This window comes from Ranitomeya imitator, chromosome 4, assembly GCF_032444005.1.
Source record: "Ranitomeya imitator isolate aRanImi1 chromosome 4, aRanImi1.pri, whole genome shotgun sequence".
Lineage (NCBI taxonomy): Eukaryota > Metazoa > Chordata > Amphibia > Anura > Dendrobatidae > Ranitomeya > Ranitomeya imitator.
Window position 1 is genome coordinate 90,757,234 of NC_091285.1, and position 11,014 is coordinate 90,768,247.

The 11,014-nt window shown below is 42.5% G+C and overlaps 2 non-coding genes across 2 annotated transcripts; both read left to right on the forward strand.

Annotated features, from left to right (window-relative positions):
- The first annotated feature begins 337 nt into the window (after positions 1–337).
- TRNAL-UAG (transfer RNA leucine (anticodon UAG)) lies at positions 338–419 on the forward strand. Its single transcript has one exon. It is a non-coding gene; the product is annotated as a tRNA-Leu (tRNA).
- A 246-nt stretch (positions 420–665) lies between these two features.
- TRNAL-AAG (transfer RNA leucine (anticodon AAG)) lies at positions 666–747 on the forward strand. Its single transcript has one exon. It is a non-coding gene; the product is annotated as a tRNA-Leu (tRNA).
- Positions 748–11,014: the final 10,267 nt, after the last annotated feature.

Here is an 11,014-nt window from a genome sequence, read left to right on the forward strand (position 1 = left end):
TTTGACATCTTGTGGGGTTCTTAGAGGGTGGAGCTGCTGAAGCCTATAGAGCTATGGACCCTCGGGGGAACTGTGAGTATGCGGCGATTAAACAGACTATTCTAGAACATTATGCTATGTTAAACCTTGTTATCTTATTCTTATAATTATGCTAACATACAAAATTAGCATATGCTTTAATCCCACTGCTGCCAGTATTATGCGGTCTTGAAATGTTTTTGTGCTTATTCTTATGATTTTGCTAACATGCAAATTAACATGTGATTTAATCTTTTGTATTTGTATAATTTTGCGGTTTTCAGTTAAGATAAGGAATCGTAAAAATCATGCTGTTAAAGGTAGCATGGCTGAGTGGTCTAAGGCGCTGAACTTAGGCTCCAGTCTCTTTGGAGGCGTGGGTTCAATTCCCACTGCTGCCAGTGTATTTCTACTTTGAAAATTTTTAGCTTATATTTATGATTTTGCTAATAGAAAAATTAGCATGTGTTTTATTATTTTGTATTTGTATGAGTCCATGCTTTGCTGTTTTGCAAAAGACAGTAGATAGAATCATTGCTTTTTCCTTTTTGCTTAGAGACCTATCCATTTTCCACCTTGAAGAAGTTAAACTGTAGGAAAATTCACTAAACTTACTCTAAGGAAGCTTTTTTTATGTAGTATATTAGGGTAGCATGGCCGAGCGGTCTAAGGCGCTGGATTAAGGCTCCAGTCTCTTTAGAGGCGTGGGTTCAAATCCCACTGCTGCCAGTAGGTCTTCAGAACCTTTTGATCTAATTCTTATGATTTTGTATTTGCATGAGTGTGTGGATTTCTGTTTAGGAAAAGACAGTTGATAGAATCATTGGTTTTTCCTATTGTTTAGAGACTTAACCATTTTACAACAGACCTGTAGGTTCAAATCCCACTGCTGCCAGTAGTAAGAGTTCCTTAAAACCTTTTTATCTTATTCTATAACTATGCTAACATACAAAATTAGCATATGCTTTAATCCCACTGCTGCCAGTATTATGAGGTCTTGAAATGTTTTTGTACTTATTCTTATGATTTTGCTAACATGCAAATTAGCATGTGATCTAATCTTCTTTTGTATTTGTATGATTTTTCGGTTTTCAGTTAAGATAAAGACCGTTGATAGAATCATTGGTTTTTCCTAATGTTTAGAGACATGCCCTTTTTCCAACATGCACTAATTTTAAATGTTGTCAAATGTACTTCACTTACTCTAAGGAAGCCTACTTAATCATGCTGAGTATGACTCAGCAGTATGAGTTCTTGAAAATCTTTTGATCTTATTCTTATAATTATGAAAACAGACAAAATTTGCATGTGCTTTCATCCCACTGCTGCCAGTATGATATGTGCTTGAAAATTGTTTTGAACTTACTCTTATGATTTTACTAACATACAAACTTACATGTGTTTTAATCTTCTTTTGTATTTGCTTAAGTGTTTTCTTTCTGGTTAAGATAAAAACAGTTGATAGAATTATTGTTTTTTTCCTAATATTTAGAGACATGTCTGTCATGATATGTACTTTTGCCCAGTCCTGTATTTGAATAATATGCCATTTGATGTATGTAACTGTTCTCTGGTTTCTATTAGCTGTAATTTATGTATTTTCTTGTGCTGGGAGTTCCCCTGTAACAATATGTCTCCTTCCCCCAATACTTGCAGCCCTAAGCTATAATGTAATTAAGGTTTGTCAACACCACTAGTGAAGAATAGCCATTCTTTCTCACAGCAGGTGGCTAGTCATATGTACATATTAGATAGACTTAGAGGAGCAGAAGGAATGGAGGACAAAGGCCCATCAACATTGGGAACCAGCACCGCAGAGTACAAGAACTGGACTGCGATGAACCTACAAACAAAGGCCCATGAAGTAACATAGTAACATAGTAACATAGTAACATAGTTAGTAAGGCCGAAAAAAGACATTTGTCCATCCAGTTCAGCCTATATTCCATCATAATAAATCCACAGATCTACGTCCTTCTACAGAACCTAATAATTGTATGATACAATATTGTTCTGCTCCAGGAAGACATCTGTTGTGAGTTCTGTTTTTGGGCTCCCTCTGGTGGTTACTGATGGTACTGGGTGACTTGTCTTTCCTGGGTCTCTGGGTTCCACCTGTTCCATCAGGATATGGGAGTTTCCTATTTAACCTGGCTTTGCTGGCATTTCCTCGCCGGTTATCAATGTATCCAGTGTGTCTTGTTACCTCTGCTCCCTGCTCCTAGAACCTTCTGGTCAAGCTAAGTTTGGATTTTCCTGTTTTGGTGTTTTGCTTTATTTGGTTTTTAGTCCAGCCTGCAGATATGTGTTTCTTGCTGCTGGTTGCTCTAGTGGGCTGAAATTGCTCCTCATGTACCATGAGTTGGCACATGAGTTCAAGTAATTTCAGGATGGTTTTTTGAAGGGTTTTTCGCTGACCGCGCAGTTCACTTTTGTATCCTCTGCTATCTAGCTTTAGCGGGCCTCATTTTGCTGAAACTGTTTTCATACTGCGTATGTGCTTTCCTCTCATTTCACCGTCATTATATGTGGGGGGCTGCTATTTCTGTGGGGGATTTCTCTGGAGGCAAGAGAGGTCTGTGTTTCTTCTAATAGGGGAAGTTAGATCTTTGGCTGGAGCGAGACGTCTAGGATCATCGTAGGCACGTTCCCCGGCTACTTTTATTTGTGTGTTAGGTTCAGGGTCGCGGTCAGCTCAGGTTCCATCGCCCTAGAGCATGTTTGTATCTGTGCTTGTCCTTTAGTGATCCCCTGCCATTGGGATCATGACAGTATAACCGGCCCACAAAGTGTTAATTGTATTGGCTGAAGTAGGAGGATAAGTAGTCTGAGGAAGTTTTTTTTTTTTTTTTTCTTTCTCTTTCCCTCAGAGTTCGCTGCCTAGCCTTATTGCAGCCTGGCTACTTCCTCCTCCTCTTAATCTTTGAATGGCTCTGATCCCAGCTGTTTATTATGGACGTCCAGAGTTTGGCTTCCAGCCTGAATAATCTTGCCACTAAGGTTCAAAATATACAGGATTTTGTTGTACATGCTCCTATGTCTGAACCTAGAATTCCTGTCCCAGAGTTTTTTTCTGGAGATAGATCTCGTTTTCTGAATTTTAGGAACAATTGCAAGTTGTTTCTTTCTTTGAAATCCCGCTCCTCTGGAGACCCTGCTCAGCAAGTCAAGATAATTATATCTTTCCTGCGGGGTGACCCTCAGGATTGGGCATTTGCATTGGCACCAGGGGACCCTGCGTTGCTTAATGCGGATGCGTTTTTTCTGGCATTGGGTTTGCTCTATGAGGAACCTAACCAAGAGATTCAGGCTGAAAAAGCTTTGTTGGCCCTCTCTCAGGGGCAAGATGAAGCAGAAATTTATTGTCAAAAATTTCGGAAGTGGTCGGTGCTTACTCAGTGGAATGAGTGCGCTCTGGCTGCAAAGTTCAGAGATGGCCTTTCTGAGGCCATTAAAGATGTTATGGTGGGGTTCCCTGCGCCTGCTGGTCTGAATGAGTCTATGACTATGGCTGTTCAGATTGATCGGCGTTTACGGGAGCGCAAACCTGTGCATCATTTGGCGGTGTCGTCTGAACCGTCACCTGAGATAATGCAATGTGATAGAATTCAGTCCAGAAGTGAACGGCAAAAGTATAGGCGGAAAAAAGGGTTGTGCTTTTATTGTGGTGATTCAGCTCATGTTATATCAGCATGCTCTAAACGCACAAAAAAGGTTGATAAGTCTGTTGCCATTAATACTTTACAGTCTAAGTTCATTCTGTCTGTGACTCTGATTTGTTCATTATCATCCATTTCCGTCGATGCCTATGTGGATTCAGGCGCTGCCCTGAGTCATATGGATTGGTCATTTGCCAATCGCTGTGGGTTTAGTCTGGAGCCTCTGGAAGTCCCTATTCATAGTAACATAGTAACATAGTAACATAGTTAGTAAGGCCGAAAAAAGACATTTGTCCATCCAGTTCAGCCTATATTCCATCATAATAAATACCCAGATCTACGTCCTTCTACAGAACCTAATAATTGTATGATACAATATTGTTCTGCTCCAGGAAGACATCCAGGCCTCTCTTGAACCCCTCGACTGAGTTCGCCATCACCACCTCCTCAGGCAAGCAATTCCAGATTCTCACTGCCCTAACAGTAAAGAATCCTCTTCTATGTTGGTGGAAAAACCTTCTCTCCTCCAGACGCAAAGAATGCCCCCTTGTGCCCGTCACCTTCCTTGGTATAAACAGATCCTCAGCGAGATATTTGTATTGTCCCCTTATATACTTATACATGGTTATTAGATCGCCCCTCAGCCGTCTTTTTTCTAGACTAAATAATCCTAATTTCGCTAATCTATCTGGGTATTGTAGTTCTCCCATCCCCTTTATTAATTTTGTTGCCCTCCTTTGTACTCTCTCTAGTTCCATTATATCCTTCCTGAGCACCGGTGCCCAAAACTGGACACAGTACTCCATGTGCGGTCTAACTAGGGATTTGTACAGAGGCAGTATAATGCTCTCATCATGTGTATCCAGACCTCTTTTAATGCACCCCATGATCCTGTTTGCCTTGGCAGCTGCTGCCTGGCACTGGCTGCTCCAGGTAAGTTTATCATTAACTAGGATCCCCAAGTCCTTCTCCCTGTCAGATTTACCCAGTGGTTTCCCGTTCAGTGTGTAATGGTGATATTGATTCCCTCTTCCCATGTGTATAACCTTACATTTATCATTGTTAAACCTCATCTGCCACCTTTCAGCCCAAGTTTCCAACTTATCCAGATCCATCTGTAGCAGAATACTATCTTCTCTTGTATTAACTGCTTTACATAGTTTTGTATCATCTGCAAATATCGATATTTTACTGTGTAAACCTTTTACCAGATCATTAATGAATATGTTGAAGAGAACAGGTCCCAATACTGACCCCTGCGGTACCCCACTGGTCACAGCGACCCAGTTAGAGACTATACCATTTATAACCACCCTCTGCTTTCTATCACTAAGCCAGTTACTAACCCATTTACACACATGTTCCCCCAGACCAAGCATTCTCATTTTGTGTACCAACCTCTTGTGCGGCACGGTATCAAACGCTTTGGAAAAATCGAGATATACCACGTCCAATGACTCACCGTGGTCCAGCCTATAGCTTACCTCTTCATAAAAACTGATTAGATTGGTTTGACAGGAGCGATTTCTCATAAACCCATGCTGATATGGAGTTAAACAGTTATTCTCATTGAGATAATCCAGAATAACATCCCTCAGAAACCCTTCAAATATTTTACCAACAATAGAGGTTAGACTTACTGGCCTATAATTTCCAGGTTCACTTTTAGAGCCCTTTTTGAATATTGGCACCACATTTGCTATGCGCCAGTCCTGCGGAACAGACCCTGTTGCTATAGAGTCACTAAAAATAAGAAATAATGGTTTATCTATTACATTACTTAGTTCTCTTAGTACTCGTGGGTGTATGCCATCCGGACCCGGAGATTTATCTATTTTAATCTTATTTAGCCGGTTTCGCACCTCTTCTTGGGTTAGATTGGTGACCCTTAATATAGGGTTTTCATTGTTTCTTGGGATTTCACCTAGCATTTCATTTTCCACCGTGAATACCGTGGAGAAGAAGGTGTTTAATATGTTAGCTTTTTCCTCGTCATCTACAACCATTCTTTCCTCACTATTTTTTAAGGGGCCTACATTTTCAGTTTTTATTCTTTTACTATTGATATAGTTGAAGAACAGTTTGGGATTAGTTTTACTCTCCTTAGCAATGTGCTTCTCTGTTTCCTTTTTGGCAGCTTTAATTAGTTTTTTAGATAAAGTATTTTTCTCCCTATAGTTTTTTAGAGCTTCAATGGTGCCATCCTGCTTTAGTAGTGCAAATGCTTTCTTTTTACTGTTAATTGCCTGTCTTACTTCTTTGTTTAGCCACATTGGGTTTTTCCTATTTCTAGTCCTTTTATTCCCACAAGGTATAAACCGCTTACACTGCCTATTTAGGATGTTCTTAAACATTTCCCATTTATTATCTGTATTCTTATTTCTGAGGATATTGTCCCAGTCTACCAGATTAAGGGCATCTCTAAGCTGTTCAAACTTTGCCTTCCTAAAGTTCAATGTTTTTGTGACTCCCTGACAAGTCCCCCTAGTGAAAGACAGGTGAAACTGCACAATATTGTGGTCGCTATTTCCTAAATGCCCGACCACCTGCAGATTTGTTATTCTGTCAGGTCTATTAGATAGTATTAGGTCTAAAAGTGCTGCTCCTCTGGTTGGATTCTGCACCATTTGTGAAAGATAATTTTTCTTGGTTATTAGCAGAAACCTGTTGCCTTTATGGGTTTCACAGGTTTCTGTTTCCCAGTTAATATCCGGGTAGTTAAAGTCCCCCATAACCAGGACCTCATTATGGGTTGCAGCTTCATCTATCTGCTTTAGAAGTAGACTTTCCATGCTTTCTGTTATATTTGGGGGTTTGTAACAGACCCCAATGAGAATTTTGTTACCATTTTTTCCCTCCATGAATTTCAACCCATATGGACTCGACATCCTCATTCCCTTCGCTAATATCCTCCCTTAAAGTGGACTTTAGACAAGACTTTACATAGAGACAAACCCCTCCTCCTCTCCGATTTTTACGATCCTTTCTAAACAGACTGTAACCCTGTAAGTTGACTGCCCAGTCATAGCTTTCATCTAACCATGTCTCGGTTATTCCCACTATGTCAAAGTTACCTGTAGATATTTCTGCTTCTAGTTCTTCCATCTTGTTTGTCAGGCTTCTGACAAACAAGATGGAAGAACTAGAAGCAGAAGGGAATTGACTCTACACCTTTGGCTATGAATAAACCTCAGTACTGGACACAAGTGACCATGCGTATGACTCCCGTTCATCAGGAGGTGATTCGCTTCCTGGTACTGTATAATTTGCATGATGTTCTAGTACTTGGTCTGCCATGGTTACAAACTCATAATCCAGTCCTTGACTGGAAATCAATGTCTGTGTTAAGCTGGGGTTGTCAGGGGGTTCATGATGATGCACCTCCGATTTCTATCGCTTCATCTACTCCTTCTGAGATTCCTGTGTTTTTGTCTGACTATCGGGATGTTTTTGAGGAGCCTAAGCTCAGTTCGCTTCCTCCTCACAGGGATTGCGATTGTGCTATAAATTTAATTCCAGGCAGTAAATTTCCTAAAGGTCGTTTGTTCAATCTGTCAGTGCCAGAGCATACTGCTATGCGGGATTATGTTAAGGAGTCCTTGGAAAAGGGACATATCCGTCCATCTTTGTCCCCTTTGGGAGCAGGTTTTTTTTTCGTGGCCAAGAAAGATGGTTCCTTGAGGCCTTGTATAGATTATCGTCTTTTGAATAAGATTACCGTAAAATATCAGTATCCTTTGCCATTGTTGACTGATTTGTTTGCTCGCATTAAGGGGGCTAAATGGTTCACTAAGATTGATCTTCGGGGTGCGTATAATCTTATACGAATAAAGCAAGGTGATGAGTGGAAAACCGCATTTAATACGCCTGAGGGCCATTTTGAGTATTTGGTAATGCCTTTTGGACTTTCTAATGCTCCTTCAGTCTTCCAGTCCTTTATGCACGATATTTTCCGTGAATATCTGGATAAATTTATGATTGTGTATTTGGATGATATTTTGGTTTTTTCTGATGACTGGGAGTCTCATGTTCAGCAGGTCAGGAAGGTGTTTCAGGTCCTGCGGGCCAATTCCTTGTTTGTAAAAGGCTCAAAGTGTCTCTTTGGAGTCCAGAAGATTTCTTTCTTGGGGTGTATTTTTTCCCCTTCTACTATTGAGATGGATCCCGTCAAGGTTCAGGCTATTTGTGACTGGACGCAGCCTACATCTCTTAAGAGTCTACAGAAGTTCTTGGGCTTTGCTAATTTCTATCGTCGTTTTATAACTAATTTTTCTAGTGTTGTTAAGCCTTTGACGGATTTGACTAAGAAGGGTGCTGATGTTGCTAATTGGTCTCCTGCGGCTGTGGAGGCCTTTCAGGAACTTAAGCGCCGGTTTTCTTCTGCTCCTGTGTTGCGTCAGCCAGATGTTTCGCTCCCTTTTCAGGTTGAGGTTGATGCTTCCGAGATTGGAGCGGGGGCGGTTTTGTCACAGAGAAGCTCCGATGGCTCAGTGATGAAGCCATGCGCGTTTTTTTCTAGAAAGTTTTCGCCGGCTGAGCGGAATTATGATGTTGGTAATCGGGAACTTTTGGCCATGAAGTGGGCATTTGAGGAGTGGCGTCATTGGCTAGAGGGTGCTAGACATCGTGTGGTGGTCTTGACTGATCACAAAAATTTGATTTACCTTGAGTCTGCCAGGCGTCTGAATCCTAGACAGGCTCGTTGGTCACTGTTTTTCTCTCGTTTCAATTTTGTGGTTTCATACCTGCCAGGTTCAAAGAATGTGAAGGCGGATGCTCTTTCTAGGAGTTTTGTGCCTGACTCCCTTGGAAATTCTGAGCCCTCTGGTATCCTTAGGGATGGGGTGATATTGTCTGCTGTCTCCCCAGACTTGCGACGTGCTTTGCAGGAGTTTCAGGTGGGTAAACCTGATCGTTGTCCGCCTGAGAGACTGTTTGTTCCGGATAATTGGACCAGTAGAGTCATCTCCGAGGTCCATTCTTCTGCATTGGCAGGTCATCCTGGAATATTTGGTACTAGAGACTTGGTGGCCAGGTCTTTTTGGTGGCCTTCCTTGTCGAGGGATGTGCGTTCTTTTGTGCAGTCTTGTGGGGTTTGTGCTCGGGCTAAGCCTTGCTGTTCTCGGGCCAGTGGATTGTTGTCACCTTTGCCTATCCCGAAGAGGCCTTGGACGCACATTTCCATGGACTTTATTTCTGATCTCCCTGTCTCTCAAAAAATGTCCGTCATCTGGGTTGTGTGTGATCGCTTTTCTAAAATGGTTCATCTGGTACCCTTGCCTAAGTTGCCTTCCTCCTCTGAGTTGGTCCCTCTGTTTTTTCAGAATGTGGTTCGTTTGCATGGGATTCCTGAGAACATCGTTTCTGACAGGGGATCCCAGTTTGTGTCTAGATTTTGGCGGACGTTCTGTGCTAAGATGGGCATTGATTTGTCCTTTTCGTCTGCATTCCATCCTCAGACGAATGGCCAGACTGAACGAACTAATCAGACCTTGGAAACTTATTTAAGGTGTTTTGTTTCTGCTGATCAGGATGACTGGGTTACCTTTTTGCCGCTGGCCGAGTTTGCCCTTAATAATCGGGCTAGTTCTGCTACCTTGGTTTCTCCTTTCTTTTGTAATTCGGGGTTTCATCCTCATTTTTCCTCTGGTCAGGTGGAACCTTCTGATTGTCCTGGAGTGGACATGGTGGTGGATAGGTTGCATCGGATTTGGAGTCATGTGGTGGACAATTTGAAGTTGTCCCAGGAGAAGGCTCAGCAGTTTGCTAATCGCCGTCGCCGCGTGGGTCCTCGACTTCTTGTTGGTGACTTGGTGTGGTTGTCTTCTCGTTTTGTTCCTATGAAGGTCTCTTCTCCTAAGTTCAAGCCTCGGTTCATCGGTCCCTATAGGATCTTGGAAATTCTTAACCCTGTGTCGTTTCGTTTGGATCTCCCGGCATCGTTTGCTATTCATAATGTGTTCCATCGGTCGTTGTTGCGGAAGTATGAGGTACCTGTTGTTCCTTCGCTTGAGCCTCCTGCTCCAGTGCTGGTGGAGGGAGAATTGGAGTATGTTGTGGAGAAGATCTTGGATTCTCGTGTTTCCAGACGGAAACTCCAGTATTTGGTCAAGTGGAAGGGTTATGGTCAGGAGGATAATTCTTGGGTGGTTGCCTCGGATGTTCATGCTGATGATTTGGTTCGCGCTTTTCATAGGGCTCATCCTGGTCGCCCTGGTGGTTCTCGTGAGGGTTCGGTGACCCCTCCTCAAGGGGGGGGTACTGTTGTGAGTTCTGTTTTTGGGCTCCCTCTGGTGGTTACTGATGGTACTGGGTGACTTGTCTTTCCTGGGTCTCTGGGTTCCACCTGTTCCATCAGGATATGGGAGTTTCCTATTTAACCTGGCTTTGCTGGCATTTCCTCGCCGGTTATCAATGTATCCAGTGTGTCTTGTTACCTCTGCTCCCTGCTCCTAGAACCTTCTGGTCAAGCTAAGTTTGGATTTTCCTGTTTTGGTGTTTTGCTTTATTTGGTTTTTAGTCCAGCCTGCAGATATGTGTTTCTTGCTGCTGGTTGCTCTAGTGGGCTGAAATTGCTCCTCATGTACCATGAGTTGGCACATGAGTTCAAGTAATTTCAGGATGTTTTTTTGAAGGGTTTTTCGCTGACCGCGCAGTTCACTTTTGTATCCTCTGCTATCTAGCTTTAGCGGGCCTCATTTTGCTGAAACTGTTTTCATACTGCGTATGTGCTTTCCTCTCATTTCACCGTCATTATATGTGGGGGGCTGCTATTTCTGTGGGGGATTTCTCTGGAGGCAAGAGAGGTCTGTGTTTCTTCTAATAGGGGAAGTTAGATCTTTGGCTGGAGCGAGACGTCTAGGATCATCGTAGGCACGTTCCCCGGCTACTTTTATTTGTGTGTTAGGTTCAGGGTTGCGGTCAGCTCAGGTTCCATCGCCCTAGAGCATGTTTGTATCTGTGCTTGTCCTTTAGTGATCCCCTGCCATTGGGATCATGACAGACATCCAGGCCTCTCTTGAACCCCTCGACTGAGTTCACCATCACCACCTCCTCAGGCAAGCAATTCCAGATTCTCACTGCCCTAACAGTAAACAATCCTCTTCTATGTTGGTGGAAAAACCTTCTCTCCTCCAGACGCAAAGAATGCCCCCTTGTGCCCGTCACCTTCCTTGGTATAAACAGATCCTCAGCGAGATATTTGTATTGTCCCCTTATATACTTATACATGGTTATTAGATCGCCCCTCAGTCATCTTTTTTCTAGACTAAATAATCCTAATTTCGCTAATCTATCTGGGTATTGTAGTTCTCCCATCCCCTTTATTAATTTTGTTG